The sequence below is a fragment of the Tamandua tetradactyla genome, chromosome 3 (assembly GCF_023851605.1).
Source record: "Tamandua tetradactyla isolate mTamTet1 chromosome 3, mTamTet1.pri, whole genome shotgun sequence".
NCBI lineage: Eukaryota > Metazoa > Chordata > Mammalia > Pilosa > Myrmecophagidae > Tamandua > Tamandua tetradactyla.
Window position 1 is genome coordinate 213180977 of NC_135329.1, and position 18912 is coordinate 213199888.

General features: G+C 52.3%; 1 long non-coding RNA gene across 1 annotated transcript in view; it reads left to right on the plus strand.

Moving 5' to 3' along the window:
* Positions 1-18162: 18162 nt before the first annotated feature.
* The window catches only part of LOC143676651 (uncharacterized), a 30795-nt gene continuing 30045 nt past the window's right edge, over positions 18163-18912 (plus strand). The window contains exon 1 of the long non-coding RNA XR_013172236.1: positions 18163-18333. This is a non-coding gene — a long non-coding RNA (uncharacterized LOC143676651). The remainder of the gene's footprint in view (positions 18334-18912) is intronic.

The window sequence follows — 18912 nt, forward strand, 5'->3', positions numbered from 1 at the left end:
ACCTAGCCTGTCCATGTGCCACAGGAGCAGGTAGCTTTATTTATATTGACTTGTTCCTGCCCGTAGCTGTGTATTGCAATCAAAGGATGCAAATTCTCATCCCAGCCCCAAAGATACCAATGTAATGGTCGGCAGTGGGGCCCCAGCATCACGCACAGATTCCACTGGGCATCTGGGGGGCAGGGGCACAGCTGAGCTCCTCCAGACGTACTGCCTTAGGGGGTCCTCAGCAGAGAGCTGGAGACGCCCACGGCAGGATGGCAGTGGCGGTGACCGTGCAGACGTTCAGACTCAGGTTTAATTATCGGTCATGTCAAATTCGGGGGCCATCATGTGATGCTGCTCCAGGGGTCTTCGGGGACCTCGGCTCCCCCCACCCTGCCCCCCACCATTTCTAGAGGTCACCCACATTCTTAGGGCCCAGGTGGGCCCTCCACGCTGGGCAGCAGATGGGAGAGGAGATGGAGAGGCAGCCAAGGGCATGGGGGCTCAGGCGCTGCCCCGGATCTTTTCCAGTGACACTGGACTGGCCAGCCCTGCTCACATGACCACATCTGGCTGCAAAGGAGGTGCGCGGCCCTTTGACCAGCAAAAAGAAATGTGTTACTGAAGAACAGCTCTCAGGAGACAGCAGTCTCGACCTTTAGTTTCCAGGGAATGCTGAAACAAATGACGCCTTCAAACAACAGAAACTTACTCTCTCGCAGTTCTGGGGGCTACGGGTCTGAAATAAGGGGCTGGCAGGACCATACCCTCTTTGAAGACTCTTGGGGAGGATCCTTCCTGGCTCTCCCAGCGTCTAGGGGCTCCAGGCGCTCTCTGGAGCTGCCTCCTTTCCATCTCTGCCTGTGTCCTCACATGTGACTCCTCTCCCGTCTGCCTTGAATCCCCACTGCCCTCTTCTAAGGACGCTTGTCATTGGATTTGGGGCCATCTGGATCATCCAGGTTGACGCCATCTCGAGATCTTCAACCTAACTGCACTGCAAAGACCCCCTTTCAGAATAAAGGCCCAGTCACACGTTCCGGGGCTTAGGACATGACTCATTTTTTGGGGGAACACAATTCAACCCACTGCACGTGGCCGTGGGCTTCTCTGCCCTGGGCTCAGGCTGAATATGGTACAGCCACGAGACTGAGTTTGCCAGATCCCAGGCCCAGGTCCAAACTGGGACACTCCACTCAGCATGCAATCCTGCATTTATTCAAAATAAGGAGGTCCTTTGGGAGTTCCGAGTAGGGAAATTCTCACCCTTCCCTTGTGAGGGGAACTGCCCCCTCACCCCCTTCTTCGATCCCCCATCAGAACATCTTCTCTCCCTGAAGCCACAACTCTGCATGCACCAGCCCCAAACTCGACTGCAGGCGGCCGTCATGCCTCCATCCAGGTCTCCCGCTCTGCCCAGCACTCTGGCTGTGGTCCTCAGCAGCCTCGGCCTGGCCTTGGCCTGCACCCTTGGAGCACCCAGGGGCCTGTTGGGATCCCATGTCGGCCTCAGGCCTCCCACGGGAGAGGCTGACCGGCCCACCCAGGCTCAGCCCTGGGCTTGGGGCCTCCCCCCATCCCAGCCATGCTTCCAGCTCGTTCCGAACAAAGGACAGCCCCTCCCAAAGGGGCACCGTCCACGCCGCAGTGGGGCACAGGGACGCATCTGGGTTCCAGGCCCGGCTGGCACCAGGTTCTGAAGAACCCCAGGCCTGCGGAGTCCAGGCCGGCCGCTCCGCCGAGAAGCCGAAACCAGCGCTGGGGGTGGGCTTGCAGGCGGCCCTGGCTTGCACCACCACCTCCGTCTCTGCCCCCACCAGACAGGAGTCCTCGCGGTGCTTATATGCAAGTCGGTCAAGGGGGACGGTACAAGGTGCTCAAGACAGGGCATGTATTGTTTCATTATTAGGCCCCTGCGAGTTTCTTCACGGCCCCTCTGGGGGTGTCTGCTATGGAAGAGCAGGCAGACTGGGCCAGGCTGCCGAGAGTGGGTCCTCAGAGGGGGGCCTTGGAGACATGTGGGGGACAGGCACTGACTCTTTCAGGAGCACCTGGAAGCCGCTGGAAGGCCCAGCAGCCTGCAGCTGGGTGGAGAGAACATGAACCCGCCATGCAAAGGCAGCGCCCGCAAGGCCTGGATCCTGCTATGTGCTCTCATTATGGAAAAGCCGTCACGATATGGAGTGGGAAGAAATGACAGGGAGGAATGCAGGGCTCTCACTAGCGTTTTAGTTTGAGTTTCTTAGGCTGCTCCAGCCAATACCCTGAAATGGGTCCGGTGAAACAATGGGAATTTATTAGCTTACAATTTGAGGCTGAGAAAATGTCCAATCAAGGCATCACCAAGGCGATGCTTGCTTCCCAAAGACTGACTGCCGGTGACCCCTGGCTCCCTGCCTCATGGCAAGGCTCCCGGCAGCATCTGCTGGCCTCTCCCTTTTCTTCTCGTCTCGCTCATTTCACTGCCTCCTTGGGTTTCTTTCTCTCTCTGTCTGAATTGGACGCCTGTAATAGGATGAAGAGCCATCCCGGTTGAGGTGGGACATGCCTTAACTGAAGTCACCCCATCAAACGGTCCTACTTACAGTGGCTTCACACCCCCGGGGTTGGATTCACTTTAAGAACATGTTTTTCTGGGGGTACCTATGGCTTCAAACCACTAAAATGGATAAATACATCTTCTATTCAATTATATATTGTGATGCACACATGGAAGCAGTTTCTGGAGGGAAACACGAAATCTGTGACCTGTGTTGGGGCTCAGTAAGCACATTATCCCCGCCCTTAGGGCACAGGGCTCTGTTAGATTTTCTTACCTGAGCTGTGATGAGCTGGAGGAGACTGTTCCCAGCACTCCCAGGGGTGGGCAGTGAGACTCTCTTCCCGCCGTGTTCAGTGACATCACAGGGGTGGCTTAAAAGTAGCCTGATTGGGAGTATTTACACCCCAAAACTTGGCACAAGCCATAAGCCAGGCTTTCTCTGCTGAGAGCCTGCGCTTAAGTATTTCCCAGCACACCTGAAAGAAATTCTTCTGCTTGGCTGTGTCTCAAAATTTCTTTGGGGGGCCTTCACCCCCAGAAGGGCTCTGTGTGGTAGGTACATGTGGGGCCCTCCCGCCTTGGGAGCTTCAGGGTTCCCTTCAGCAGAGTGGAAGAGGTTCCCCAGAAGAGGTGCCACAAGGAGGCCCAAGTTACATAATTAATGTTCATGTGATAATGCTTTGTTACTGTGATAATGCTTTGTTACTGGTATTTTCAGGGACACGCTAAGCAAAACACATTTTCTCGAGTTCCCAACTTTACCAGCACTTTTAGTCCCATTTCCCACATGAGCAATGACGGTGGATTCAGCTGCCAGGGTGTCTGCCCAGGACCTTGCTGCTCGCCAAAAAGTGTGAGCCCCAAGGGGAGCCTGAAAAATCCAACCTGCCACACACATTGAAAATTGTGTTATTATTAATTATTTGCATTTATTTCTTCTCCAAGTAGGCCTCCTTTCCCGCGGGCTGTGGGAGTGTGTCGTCTCCACCCAGGCCATGGCCTAAGTGCTTGCCCTGTGTGGTAGGCAGACTCATGTGTCAACTTGGCCGAGTGAAGGCACCTAGTTCTGTTGCTGTGGACATGAACCAATGGTACATGAACCTCACCTGCTGCTCATTACATCTGCAGTCGGCGAGGAGGCGTGCCTGCTGCAATGAATGACGTTTGATTTAATTGACTGGTGCTTAAATGAGAGACTCAACATAGCACAGCCCAAGCAGCTCAGCACACCTCATCTCAGCACTTGCAGCTCAGCCCAGGCCTTTGGAGATGCAGAAAGGAATCACCCCGGAGAAAGTTATTGGAACGCAGCAGCCTGGAGAGAGAAGCCAGCAGAGATCAGCCTGTGCCTTCCCACATAAGAAAGAACCTCAGTGGAAAGTTAGCTGCCTTTCCTCTGAAGAACTAACAAAATAAATCCCCTTTTATCAAAAGCCACTCTGTCTCTGGTGTGTTGCTTTCTACCCTGCGAAGCAGATCATGAAGGGGAAAAGCAAGCAATATGGGGGGCGTGCCCCCCCGCGGGGAGCCTCCCAGTTATCTCCCCAGAGGGGTAGGTATCAGAGTCTCCCCAAGAGCAGAATGAGGCTCTGAGAGGTGGGGCCATGCAGCTTTGGGTAAAGGCAAAGCTGGAATTTGAAACAAGGCCCAGGCACCCTTGAAATGTAATCAGCTACATCCTGGGGAAATGACGTGTTCTGCCTTGGGGTGTGCACACATGCTAAATTTTCCCCAATGCAGGGAATGGTGAAAGAACACAGTGATGCTGGGTCACTATTATTGTGGAAGGGTCTCACCATTGCAATAAGACAAGAAAAATAAAGAGGATATGACTACTGGGGGAAAAAAAAAGGCAAAAGCATTCCAATGTCACCATTAACCAATCAGAAAAAATTTGTGTAAAAAAAAGACCCCCATTTATAATAGCACTAACATAAGGTGTTTTATGACACATACGAAGAAAATAGCAAATCTTCTCTGAAGGAGAGCAGGGACTTGAATAACAATAGAGGCAAACCTTAATCCTACATGAAAAGACTTAATATCGCAAAGATGTTTCTTCTCCCACGCTCCAAAAATAGCCCATAAATTCAGTGTTTTATTCAAAATTCCAAATAGATTTTTTAATGAAACCTAAACAGATGACTCAGAAATTTCTTTGGAAGAGAAGTTATGAAAAATTGGCTAAGAAAAATTTGAAACAGAAAATCAATGAGGAAAAATTTGCCCTACCAGATATCAAAATATACTATGGAAATGAAAAATAATAAGGTGTTGGAGTGGGAACTGATAGATAGGTCAAAGCAATTGTTTCTAGATGGAAACGGACCATAAATACATGGGGCTTTGGAATATGATAAAGGTGCCACAAAAACAATGGAAAAGTAACTATTTAATAGATGGGGAAACCATGGACTATCCATGTGGGGGCAAATAGACTTAGACTCTTATCCACTATATGCAAAAATAAATTCTAAAGCAAAATATGAAACAAAAAGTTCTAGACTGGAGAAGGTCTGACTCACCAAGATATAAAGACAAAAGCTTAGAAAAATTGGCAGATTTAGCCACATAAAAATGTAAGACAGTAATACAATAAAATGCATTGTGTGTCTTCTCTCAGACATTCCCCCCACCTCCAACACTTTGACTGACTGATCAAGCTCAGCATCACCAACAGGAAATACAGGGTTTAGAGGAAGAAGGAAAAGGACATCGAGAAAAAATACTCTGACAAATCTAGGCACGAGGGCATTCTACAAGAAGTCTGGCTTAGAGCTTTCAAAAAGTCAATGTCATAAAAAAAATTTTTTTTTAAAGGGCAGGATGCTATTCTAGAATATGAGAGATTAGAACTCATAATAACCGAATGCAATCTGTGGATTTTAGTTGGATGCTGGTTCAAAAGCAAGCATGATGAAATATGTTTTTGAGACATTTAGAGAAATCTGAATATGGACTGGATATTGGATGGTATTGGTGAATTACTGTTAATTTTCTTAGGTGGGTGGTAGTTTAGGAATTATCTAGGATAATGTCTTTATTCTCAGAAAATGCATGAAATATTTAGGGTAATTCAGCCAAAAAAATAACAAATAACAATGAAATACTAGTAACTATTGAATCTAAGGGAAGGGTATAGAGATGTTCATTTATTATTCTTTTAACCTCACTACATGTTTTTTAATTTTCTAAATGAAAATTTTGAAAATACATTTAATTAGATAACATGTTGCAATATAAAGGCATATCTGTGGGCTAAAACTGAAAAATTATCAATGCCTCTTGGGGGTTTCTCCTCCCCTCGAGATAATCACAATGTTGAATTTTGGGTTGTTTCCTTGTTTTTTAAAAAAATATTTTAACCACATACTCCTAGTCTTGGTTGTTTCTGAGCTTTGTAAAAATGGAATCAGACTCTTTTCCACTCAACAGTTTTGTCCTTGTCATGGTATGTCACTGAAGTTCATTCATTTGTGCTGTTCTGGAATATGAATATGCCATGATTTATTTATTGCTTCCCCTCAATTTGAGTTTCCAGCTTCGGCTGTTACTGGCCAGGCTGCCAGCAATATTCTCGTACACATTTCCAGCACACACGGGTGGGAGTCCCACAAGGTCCGTGGTCTTTCAGCTTTCCCTTCATGTACTCCTGAAACGAATTTGAAAAATTATGTGTCCTTTTGCATATTTTAAAGTTGGCATCTCAATTTATTTATCATAAGTTTAACAGTTGAAAAGAATATAATTTCAGCACATTGACATTTGAAAATAAAATAATTACACTTTTACTTTTTTGAGATAAAGTACTGATTTTATTGTATTCCAAATGCATTATATTTAATGTCATTCTTTTTTATAAGGAATACCTTAAAAATAAGGAATTTTATATAAGATATAAAGCAGGAATGGTTATGGTTAATGACCAATACATATGTTATTCACGTCGCTTCATGGTTAGTTCTTTTAGCTCTTCATACCACATCATTCTTTTCATTGTTTCCGATGAAATACAAACACCACAGATATTTAGTGCCCAGGAACATTCTATTAAAAACTCCATGAGTAGGCTCTTCAGCACTTAGAAATCTTACATTGTACTTTTTTTTTTAAATCATACACTATTCCAGTCTCCCTACAAAATGTTAGGCCAATATTTACCTTCTTAAAAGTTATTCATTGATCATCCTGTTTACTTCTCTGCAATGAAAATAGATATGAAGGTGAATTTTTACTTTATGTTAACTTCCTGTGAACTTATTTCTCTAATTTTTAAATATTACTTTTAATGACATGCCAGCTGATAACACAACTAGCTCTTGCATGTCCTTGAAACCAGTGAGTTGGAAGCTACCTGGCTTGCAAAATGTTTATTAAGTGATCACTACGCACTCACTTTCCCACCTTGTGCTCAATAGCTCTCATTTTCCCTTTGTCTGATAGTCTAAAGCTTTGTACAGCCTGAGGTGACACACCACAGGGGAGATTTGGTCATGACGTAGGTGAGGTGGCAGAAAGGGGGCCATGAAAGGGGAAGAAGAAAGGGAGAAAATGTAGAGAGGAGGACATTTGAATGTTTGTCTAGAATAGACTACCTTAAAACCATTATTTTCTCGCTGTCTGCACCCTTGGAAATTCTTTGTCTGCACCCCGATTTGAAACCACTGTTCTAGAATACATACCTACAAGCAAAACGGCTGTGTGGCAGGAATGCACAGGTTTGACTTCACAACCTAAAAGCCAAATTGTTTTCAACATGATTGTACAAATTTCCATTCCCACCAACCATGTCTGTGCACTCCAGGTGCTCCTTGCTACCATTTGGTACTGTCAGACTTTGTAATCTCTGTCCAGTTTGGTGGTGTAATATTTTATATCACTGTCCCCTTCATTTGAATTTTCTTATTACTAATAAGGTCAAGCATCTATTCATAAATTTACTTGCCAATTGGGTTTCCTCCCTTATGAAATGAAATGTCTCCCTCCCACCCTGCCACCAGCTTCTCTACAGATAAATCTTTTCCTTTTTCATTAGTAGCAGTTCTTTTATTATTGTTCTTTATATCAATCCCTTGCAAAGATTTTCCCCTTGTTTGTGGCTTACCTGTTTTGTTGATGCTGTCATTTGATGAGCAATGCTATTTTTATCCTGTTTGAGGAATGCTTCCCCTTAGAAAATAAATAATTCTTCCATATTTTAATTCAAATTTTTTTAAGTTTTGCCTTTCATATTGAAGTATTAATTTAGTTGGAATTGATTTTTGGTTTGTAGGGACTTCCAGTTGCAAATTTTTCCAGAGTGCCGTTCAATTGCCTCCACACTATTTATTGAAAACTCTGTCATAGATCAGGTTCCATATATGCATGGGGTATATGTACTGCACTCTCCATTACATTTTGCAATTTGTATATTTCCATGTCAATACTACACTTCCCTCATTGCCAAAATTTATAGGGTTTGATATCTGTAGGGTATGTCCCCTCACCTTATTACTATTCTTCAAATCTGTCATAAATAATCTTAACCCAGGTAATTAAAAACATGCTGGTGGGATTTTAATTGGAATTATATCAAGCCTTACAAACCAGCTTGGAAATAACTGATATGTTTATGACACTGAATCTCTCTATTAGTGAGCATGGTGTCTCTCTCTGTTTATTCCAGTGTTCTTTAGTGTCACTCAAAGTTTTATAATCCTAAGTACTTTTTAAAAATTTTTTAAATGTATCTTTTAAAAACATGCTTTCTAACTTTCCCCTTCTCCATCCTTGTGCCTTTCATTTATTTTTCTTATCTTACTGCTTTGGTTGGGAGCTCTATTCACAACACTGAATAAAAGTAGTAATAGTGGTTTTCCTATTCCTGTTTCTGATAGAAACATTTACTGTTTATCTTTTCCTAAGTTTAAAATAGAATGAGAGGAAACTTTTCGGACCCTACCTCATGAGAATAAGACCCTGTCTCTCCTGTTCACTGCTGCTTCTCCAGCCCCTAAAAGATTGTTTGGCTCATGGTGGCTGCTCAGTGATATCTGTTAATCAGTGTCCTCCCTCCAGCCATGGTTGAGTATCCACTTCACTGCACCATATCGGTCTGGTCTTACAAATGTTCTGTATTATAAGTTTTCATTTTATAAAGTGCTAATTTGAAGAATTACAGTGGTACTTCATTTAGGTTCTAATTTGCTTCTCTTTGGGTTTGAGAATTTTTGCATGCTTTTTAGCCAATAAAAACCCTTCTTCTACTCTAAACCCTCCAATAGCTTCTTTTATTACTTCAAATAAAGCCCAAAATTCTTCCCAGGGCTTCCAAGGCTCTGCATGACCCTGGCTGACTCTGTGGACTCTTTGGACTCTTTGCCCAGTTTGATCTCACCCCATTCGTCTCCTAGCTTGGAATGCTCTTCCCCAGATCTCTTCATTTCTTTTTCCTTTCCTTCTTTCAGGGCGCTACCCAAATGCCACTTTATTACCAAGGCTGGCCCTGACCTCCCCACTTCTCACTTCCTACCTCCTCATGCTGCTTCATTCTCTTTCCTATCACTTATATGTCTTCATAACACCTGGCATTACATGATATATCGTTTAATGGTTTTTCTACTGTCAGTCTTACCCAATAGAACGCAAGCTCCATCCACAAGCCATAACAGCGTTGGGGAAGTAATAAGTATCCATAAATATTTGTGGCATCAATGAGTTTGCTATTTACCTTTCCTGAACTGTCCATCCATGCCCTTTACTAGCTTCCTTTCCTGTTATTCTAGCTTTTAATGAAAAACCATATTAACCCACCATAATTGTCATGTACGTGTTGAGTATTTTCCCCCAGTTATTTCTTATATTTTTGTTTTATGAATCTTTTAATGAATTGAAGCTTCACTTTTTTATATAGACAGCTATAATTTTCTTTCCTTGTGTCCTCCCCACTCAACAGATAAATATTCAGCTAACACTCTTTCCCAGGTTTTCAAGGTTTCATTTCATACATTGAACTCTTTAATCTATCTGTAATTGATGTTTGGTAAAATGGGAGATGAAGAGCTGTTCTCACTCTCCCCTCCCAGTTATCCAGTTGTCCAAACACCATAAATTAAACAATTTTCCCTTTCCCACAAAGTTGTAGGGCTTTTGGTATCATAGATTAAATTTTCCTATATCCTAGAATCTGTTTCTGAGTAAGGTTGTCTGTCGATTATGTAATGTAATCTTACAATACCTGACCTGCAGCTAGCCTCGTTGGGTTTAAACACCAGATTGAACATTTGCAAGCTGTGGGGCCTCGGGCAAGTTCTTACCCTCTCTGTGCCTTGGTTCCTTCATCTGCAACACGTGGATGACAGTAGTATGAAATTGCCATTTTGTAGGGCCAAAAATGGTCAAATACTGGCAATTTCATCTGATTCAACGTAAGGCCTGCATCTCAGGGTTGATCTGAGGATTACGTTAATTAACAAACGTCCTGCGCACTGCAGAGAGCCCTTAGCCCGAGGACGTCAGGCGTTTGCTCTTATTAAGGTAAGGGCCCCTCCTCCTTACACTTCTCTTTAAAAATTCCCCAGCTATGCTTATCTGTTTATTCATCCAGGGGTACTTTAGAATCATTTGGTCAGGTTTCAGAGATCATTCTATTGGGACTCTGATTGGGATTATATTAAACTACTACATTAATTTGGGAAGCACTGACATCTTTACAATCCTCACACTCCCACCAGTCGCAAGGCCGCCCCCCACCCCCACTGTGGCCTCCAGCCTCCTTTGATGTCTCCGTGGTGCTGGGTTTAAGCGCCCTTGCAGGGGGAGAGGAGAGCAGAGAGAGGAGCAGGGCCCCCTGTCTGGGCATTCTCCCAGCCTGCGTCAGGAGGTGTCTGAAACAACACTTGAGGGGCAGGGGGCTCCTCTCACTGAATCATTATCACAAACCAAGTCAGCCCTGCCAAGAAGAAGTAATGCCAATGAGAAAATCTCCTGAAAGCCTCATCTAATTTCTCCAGCAGAAGCAATGGAAGCCCTGCAATATCAGCTGACCACAGGCTTAATGTGTCCAGTTATCACGAACTCCGGCCTTGTCATGGACTTGACTGTCTCCAGATGAAACTGCAAACATCTCCATTTCCTTAGATGTCATTCATTCATTCATTCATTCATTCATTGCCAATGTCCAAATTACCAGGGAGGCCGCGGTGTCAACTGAGCCAGCTCAAGAGTTAAAAGAATTGAAAGCAGGGACTCAAACAGGTATTTGGACACCATTGTCCTTAGCAGCATAAGTCACAACAGCCAAAAAGTAGGAACAACCCAAGTGTCCATCCACAGAGGAAAGGGCAAACAAAATGCAGTAATACATATGATGGAACATTATTCAACCATAAAAAGGAATCAAGTTCTGATCCAGGGTACAACATGGGCGAACCTTGAAGGCACCATGTAGAGTGAAATAAACCAGATGCAAAAGGACGGATCTTGTATGAGTCCACTCATATGAAATACCCAATATGCAAATTCACAGGGACAGAGCGTCGCCAGGGGCAGGGGGTAGAGGGAATGGGGGGCACCGGGTGTCCGCATGGGGTGTCGGGAAGGTACAGTCATGGCTGTAACTGGTGATGTGATGACAGCGACACAACATCGTGACTGCAGTTTGTATCGCTCAGCTGCATACCTGATAGTGGTCCACACAGGAAGTCTTCTGTTGTGCCTATGCTCCCACAGTTTTACAGAGAAGACCTCAGAGCAGACCACCAGAAAGACCTGCAGGCCCCAGGAGGGCCCGAGGGAAGGAAGGCATCCAGGTGGCAGGGACTTGGTTGTGCCCAGCCCGAGGGCCTGCTCTGAATTCACGGCCACCTGTGAGCGCAGGTGCGGGGGCCAGAGCAGTGTCCCACATGGTCTCGTCGCTCCTCTGGCTTCCGAGGCAGGACTGAGGCTCACCAGGGGGCAGGACCGCTGGGGCAAACAGGGCGGCCCGTCTGAGCAGAGGAACAGGTGTCCGCAGAGGGAAAGGGACCTGTGGCCAGGGGGCACTGAGCACTGGCAGCCATTCTGAGAAAGGCTTGGACCCATGCCAGGCTGTGGGGGTTCCTGCCTGTGCGCCTTTCCTGCCCCCACTGCTGGGGACAGTGGCCTTGCCATGAGCCTCGGGGCCCACTGATCTCCCCACACCAGCACTGCCTGCTTCCCCCTTTGGCCACAAGTGCACCAGGCACCTGTCCAGCCTAGCATGGCACCAGCAGAAGTGTCCCCAGCTGGGGCCAGTTCCGCTCCCCTTAGGGACACACCTCTGGCCTTTGTGGGACAGTGCCATGGCCTGTTGTCCTGCTCCAACGCCAACAGCCCAAGCAGTGAAGTTCTGCCTGGAGGTGGCGCTGGACTGAAGAAGGCGCCCCTGCAGCCCCCACCTCGTCCTGGGGGGGGCCCCATTTCTACTACAGAAGCACAATCTGGAGGGAGGAGTAATTGGAGAGAAGGACAGTAATCTCCTGACTTTACAAATGTGACTTTGCAAAATGAGGCAGGAAGACAAATCAGTTTCAACTATTATTCATAAAGGAAAATCCTTTATAAATCCCAAATTAATAATTTCCCATTTGAAGATGTGTGATTATCATGCTTTTCTGGCAATTTACAGCTTTCAAAATGCTGAAATATGAAAATTATAGGAGGGTGGTGGATTCCAGCCGTGGTCGTGGGAGATGGAAACCCACTTTGAAACTATCGATAAACATTTGTTACATGATCAATAATTTCAAGTTCAGAAGTCCCAGTCACACACTCATACATTTTTAAAGGATGGCTTTGGCGAAACAAATGTCCCAAATGATGGCACTGAAGTCCACATTCTGGATGGATGGCCCCGTGCCCTGCCTTACTGGAAAACCAAGTGATTAGCTCAGAGGTTCCATCACCAAGGCCGGTGTCAGGACAGAGCTGAGATTCTTATCTTAGTTCTCACAGTGCCCGGCTCCTGCCAGCTTTTAAATAATCCCACAAGGCCCCTCTGGAGGGAGACGGGGCCAGTCGGCGCAGGGGAGCAACTGTGCCGCAATGACAGGCCTTGCCGCGCCACGATGTCATCAGTCCTGCCGCACGCACGCAGGGACACCCTCCCCCGCCACGCCGTGCCCAGGAGGCTGACAGCGAGACAGAGCTGACGCTTGGCTCACCCAGGCCCCCCACTCCCGGGTCTAAGGCACCGAGGCCAGAGGCCACGAGAGGTAGAACGTGTGGAGAGTTGAGGCCATTTAGTTCTACGGGGAGAACGCTGCGTTGTGATGGCCTTCTGGGGTGACCAGCCGAGGGACTTCCTCCTGGGGGGTCCTGGCACGGGAGGGCTAGCCCACCTGCCTTCCCCTCTCAGCACCAGCACAGGACCCGAGACCCATGTGTCAAGTGGGTGAAGACGATGCTCCCCCTGCGCCCATCTCCCCAGAGGACAGAACCGAGTGACTGTGCTTTCCCGTGGTGGCAAAGCGGGCATAGCCTGGGGTGAGCAGGTGGGAGGGTTCTCACTGGAGAACTTGGTCTATACCCGCCGCAAACACAGACCCTGGGCAGGGGGACCCCTCACATGGAGCCCCACTTGCTGCCCATCCATCTCTGCACAGTGCCTTCAATCTGCACCGGCCTTTTTAGTCAGCCCAGCTGATGCTGATGGGGAAACTGAGTCAGGGAGGTTAACAGCCCAAGGCTGGAGATCCAAGCAGCTGAGAGCCTGCTCCCCCGCCTTGTTCCCATGCACTTCATCTCTACTGTATCATTTAACCTCACCCCCCACCCCCAAACAAAGAAGCCCTGGGGCTTTGGGAGGACCCCCGCGCCCATTCCTCAGGTGAAAAAGCAATGGCTCAGTGCCGGGAGTAGCGAGTGACGCTGGGGCTAGCCAGGGGCGGGTTTCATATTGGAAGACAGCGCCCCCTCCTCCTGCTCTACCCTGCTCTGTGCTGCCTCCCCGGCAAGACCTAGTCAATTCCCAGTAAGGTGATGGTGAACTGAGAAAAAAGGGGAAGAAAATGTGAAACCAGGGTCAAGCACCCCAGCCCCCTCCCCGCCATGGCCCTTCCACTGGCAAGTGTTCCCAGGCCCTCCCTGCCTCACCAGCCGCTCCCACCCCAGCCTCCCCCTCCCACCCCTCCCCAGTTGGCCGTTGGCTCTGCCCCGGCCCTAGGCCCGGGGACTGGAACCGGAGCCAGTGGTCTTGGCCTCAGCCTACAAAGCTTGGGGCGTTGGGGACGGTCAGGTTTTGGAGTGACCCTGCCCAAACGCCCTGACCCCTGGCCTCGGTGGTTATCTCTGCAAGAAGGGGGGCCTCACACCCCTCCCCGACGCTGTGAGCCCTGGGCCGGCCCAGGCAGTTCCAGCACTGGCATCGGGGAAGGCCCGTCCTGCACCCCGGGCCCCAAGTCCCCGCGGCGCGGTGGAGAGGTGCCTGGAGGCGGCCGCGCAGCCCCGGCCGCACCCACCCTCGCAGAACCCCCCCCGCCCCCATTTTTCATCCACGCCAGGCTCGGCCTTTGTGATTCAGAGCCCGGCCGCGCCCCCTCCCCGGGTCAGGCGGCCACTTCCAACCCCCGGCGGCCCTCAGCTCGCGGCGGGGTCCCGCCCAGCCAGGTGCGGCGGCGGAAGTCGGGCCCGCGCCGGGGGTGGGGGCTCGGATCTGTCCCGCCGGAGCCCCAGCCCGGGGGGCCGCCGCTGACGGGCAGGTTTAATGGGATCGGGTCGGTGTAATCCCATTTCAGCCATTGTCATTCGGGCGGCCGCGGAGCCGGAGCCGGGGGGCCGGGCCCTTTAAGAGGACGCGCGGCCACACCAGAGACGGACCAGCATGACAAAGGCGCGAGGGGCCCGGGGGCGGGAAATAAAGAGATGAAGGCTTTGGGGGCGGACGCCCGGCGCGGTGGGCCTTCAAGGGCAGGCCCCGCCCCAGGTTCTTACCTTCCGCCCTGGGCCGCCCTTCAGCCCGGGACGCGCCCTCGAGGCGGGGTCCCGGATTTGGGGCTCAGGGGCGCACGGCGGCGTCCCCACCCCGCCCCCGCCGGCGCGCTATCCAGAACCAGGTGGATGGAGCCCCGCGGCCGGCCTCCCTGCCCCCGCCCCCGTCCCTCCTCGCCTCTCTCCCCGCCGCCCAGCTCGGGCGCCCTCTCGGACATGGGGACTGAGGGTGGGTGGGTCTGGCCGCGGCGGGGTGGGGGGGGGGTGGTGGCCTGCGGGGTCAGTCCAGGGGCTGAACCCATGGGGCCTCGCTAGGCAGGCGGGGGTAGTGGCCGGCGGCGGTGGGAGCTCAAAGGCCAGACTGGGGAGGGGACAGCGCCCGACTAGGAGGGGAAAGCCCGGTGCCCGCAGAGGCAGTGACTCCCCGCGGGGAGGGTGAGAGCGTGTGGGGGAGCTCAGAGACCAAATAGGGGTAACATGGATTGAGGAGAGGGGTGCCCAGAGATCAGACCCATTGCGGAGGGAACCCCGCACCGGGGTAGGGAAGGGATGGGAGGAGAGCTTCAGGCCCGGGGCAGCAGCGTCTCGCGGTGGGGGCGGGTGCACTACGCGTGGGGGGGGGGGGGTGCGGACTCGCTCGCACAGTGGGTGCTCGGCCCAGCTCAGCCCAGCTCAGTGCCTTGAGGGGTGTTTCCACCGCCACCAGTAGGGTCTGCCGCGTCGCTATTGAGGGTCCAGAAAAGTGGAGAAACGTGGCAAAGACGATGTTAGACATGACAGGAGATTGCACACCCACATGCATCCTAACACGCTCACACACACTCAGGCACAGGCGCCTGCACTCACCCCCCCACCCACCGAGGAGCCAGTTCCCAGGCGCCGCACCGCGCAGGGCCTGAGAGCTGCGGGGAACCCGGCTGGGTCCAGGCCTGGCTGGCAGCAGCCCAGACGCCCGCGCGCCGCTCTAGAACAAGCCCTGGTCCTCATACGGCTTCTACAGTCCCCGGCCTGTCCCCTCCTCTGCCCGGAGCACACCTGACCCTGGCCGCGCATGGGGAGGAGCGTCGGGGCCCAGCTTCTCCCGCGGTGGCCTTTCGAGGGGAAGGCGCTGCCTGACGTCTCTCCAAAGCCACAGAGGGCGGAAGTCAGCTGAGGTCTCCCACTTCTGAACTGTTCAAATAGGCAATCAATTTTTATGATGTAATTTATAATTTATGCAGGTTGTCTTCATACATATGGTGTTGCTTTTGTGTGTCGGGGTTTCAGGTGCTTTATTACTCTGACGGTGTGATCTGCATTCATGTTCGGTTACTGAGATCATATTTCTTCTGTTTACACCATAAGGACCCTAAATGAAGATGAATGCCGCACCTTTACCGCTGGACGGTCCCCGGTAGACGCCCGGCCCTGGCTCCGTCCTGGACCCCGGGCGGCGGCTGTCACGGAGGCTGCAGGCTGACCTGCGGCAGGGAAGGAGACCCCTAGCAGGCCATCTGCTCAGCCCGGGAGCAGGCCAGGGGTCTCTGGGGACAGAGATGAGGACACCTGCACAAGAGCTCCTTCCCTGGCGGCCAAGGCTGGGCGCAGACAGGCAGCTCAGGCCGCTCCAGCCACTGGCCTGCAGAGGACCTGGCCACGGACCGCACTCTGGGCTGGGGGCGCTGGGAAGGCCCTGAGGCCAGAACAGACAGGAGCACGCCCACCCTGTCCCCGCTTCCCAGGCACCCAGGAGCCCCTGCCAGGGGGTGGGGGGAACAGTGCACAGCGGCTCCTCTCCGGACAGGCCCGAGGCCGGAGGGAGCAGCGCCAAGGCCCTGAGCGAGCGTTGCCAGCCACAGCTGAAATGATTAAGCCAATTAAGCTAGAACAAACAGAAACAAGATGGAGGGCGCTGACCCCAAGAGAAAGGGCATCTTAAAAGGCAGGTGTTCCTGCCGAAGGTGGAAGACAGGCTCAGGGAGAACCACAGAGCTGGGATGCTCCTGCTAGGCCAAGAGGGCCTGAGGACCCCCATTCAGCTGAAAAGACTCCTACAAATGAACCAGCCAGGAGGTGAAAGCTGGGGGAACAAGCATTCACCAAGTCTGGGAAATTCCATTGCGGGCTGGAGCTGAGGAAGGCCGAAGCGCAGGCGGCCCGGGTTCTGGGGGTACAGCCGGCGGCCCTGCTCAGGCCTCTCAAAGGGTTCCTCCACCTCTGCAGCGTGCTGGGGTGAGGGGTGGGAGATGGGGGTGGGGAGTGGGGAGTGGGCGGGCTGGGGGAGCAGGAGACTGCTTGAGACTCAGGACCAATCTAAAGAGGGAGCTGCCCGGGAGCGTGGAGATCTAGCTACGGATTCTCAAAGTACCCTCGGTTCTCTAAAGGAGCAGGGGGCAGGACAGGGGCTGGCGGGGTTGGTGGCCTTCCCTGCAACACCCCTCGGTTACTGCCACGGTGGGTGGATGCGGGGTGCAGGCAGTCCCGTGGCGCCCCAAGCCCATGACTGGGGGACGCAGGTCCCCAGTGCTTCCAAGCGTAATTATTTGATCTGCAGATGTAAGTGGAATTTATTGTAACAACAAATATAGTGATGTCAAAACCCAACCTTGGATTAAAGCCGGCAGCCAAAGGGGAAGTGTATTAATTTCCAACAGCATCTCAGGCCAGAGCCTATTAGAACAAGCTATTCTTCAGGCCCCCCCATCAGAATTAATCATTGGGAGTTAATTTGAAGCTCAGACAAGTTGCTGTTAATTTAGTGCAGGGAGGAAGGGATGGAATAAAAAGCTGAGGTGCTGGCCGAGCCTCGTGGGTCTCATTAATCAGCCAGCTGAGACGGCCTGGCTTGATTACAATTTGCAAAAAAATTCATTAGGGCCCAGGCGATTGACAATTTTTCTCTCTGCCTGTGATGTGACTCATTAGGCAGCCAAATGAAAGCCATGATGACGGCTGTGATGACAGCGGCCATCAAGCGCCGCATGTTTATCTTCCTCTCCTCAGCCTGTCTCCGGGCCTCGGTCTCGGCGCCGGGCTCTCGGGACGCCCTGGCGCTCAGGGCCCAGTGTCGAGGAGGGGCAGCGCCCCGAGAGGGCAGGGCGCCGGCGGGGGCACAGCGTCCGCGGGGCTTGGAGAGGCCCTCTTCTTCTCCGGTGCCCAGAGGGCGAGGACCCCGCAAGCTGGAGAGGGGCGGAGGCCTTAGGGCCCGGGGTGTACCTCCGGGAAGCTGACCCTCATTCCTGGGTCCCACCCTGTCCGAGGCTGCTGTGGGGGGTTGGTGTTGCTAAGACACAGGGCTCCTCTGCGCCCCCTCCATCTCTGCCAGAGGTTTCTGGAGAAGGCAGGTGGGCTTACACCTGTTATGGTGGGTGAGGGGGTCAGATCCAGGGCCCTGCAGGATCTGCGGGGAGTGCCCAGGGCCCCTCCCCCAAAGTTGAGGGCCGGTGGGGCGCCCCTGCCTGGGAGGATGGGCTTCCTGGGTCCTTGGGTCAGACTCTGCGCCACCAGCCACAGTCCCGCGGGGGGCGCCCTATTCGGCTGGGGGACACGCCAGCCTCGGTGCATGCGTGGGGGCGGGGGAGTGGGAGAGGGGAGGGGTTCCCGGCTGCCCTCTAATGTCGCAGCAGTTGGCATGTGGTCAGGGGGGGACCTTCCCGGAGCAGATGGCGCCCTCCGGCCACCTGGGCTCAGCGTGCACTGGCGGCCCAACGGCAGGATCGGGGGAACGGCCGGGTCTCGCGGACCACGGGCAGGACCCGGGCGCTGGGGGACGACGAGCCAGGCGCCCCTGCCGCGCTCCGCGTCCCACCCAGAGATCGGCCGCTGGGTTGGTGTCATTGTGCTCCAACGCCAGGCCGGCGCCGCTTCCCGCCGCTGCAATCCTCCGCACGCGGCCTGAGAAGGTGAGTCGGTGGCCGGCGCCCTCTTCCAGAGCGGGCCGGTGCAGCGCAGGCCTTGGGCGCCGCGGGCCCCAGGTCCCGTACAAACAGCGTTAGTGTCGACCCTCGGCGACGCGTTCCCCTTCTTTGAGATCGCGTTTGAGATTCGCGGCGGGCCTGCGCGCAGCTGCATCGCACCCGGCCACCGGCTTCCTTCCTCTTTCGGAAGATTGAGGTGGACAGAGCCAAGGGCTTCCCTTCGCCGCTCTCGCGCTCCTGGCCGGGCGGGCGCCCCTGGTGCGACCGCTCCCCGCCCGGGTAATCCCGGCCTGTGCACCGCAGCCTCCCGGGGCCCGGGGCGCGCGTCTGGTTGGGCGCTTCGGCCTTGGGGTAGGCGACGTCAGCGCGGGCCAGGCCTGGAGCGCAGTACCTGGGGGTGAGGGTGGGAACCCAGCCCGCCCCGCCCCGCCCGGGCCCTGCTTGGCAGCACCGCGGAGGCTGGGAGCCTCCCAGTTCTGGGGCCCGAGCCGACGCGCCCCCCAATTCGCCCGCGTTTCTCCTCTTCCCCCCCCTCTATTCGTGGGGCTGGCCGCGCGACCCCTC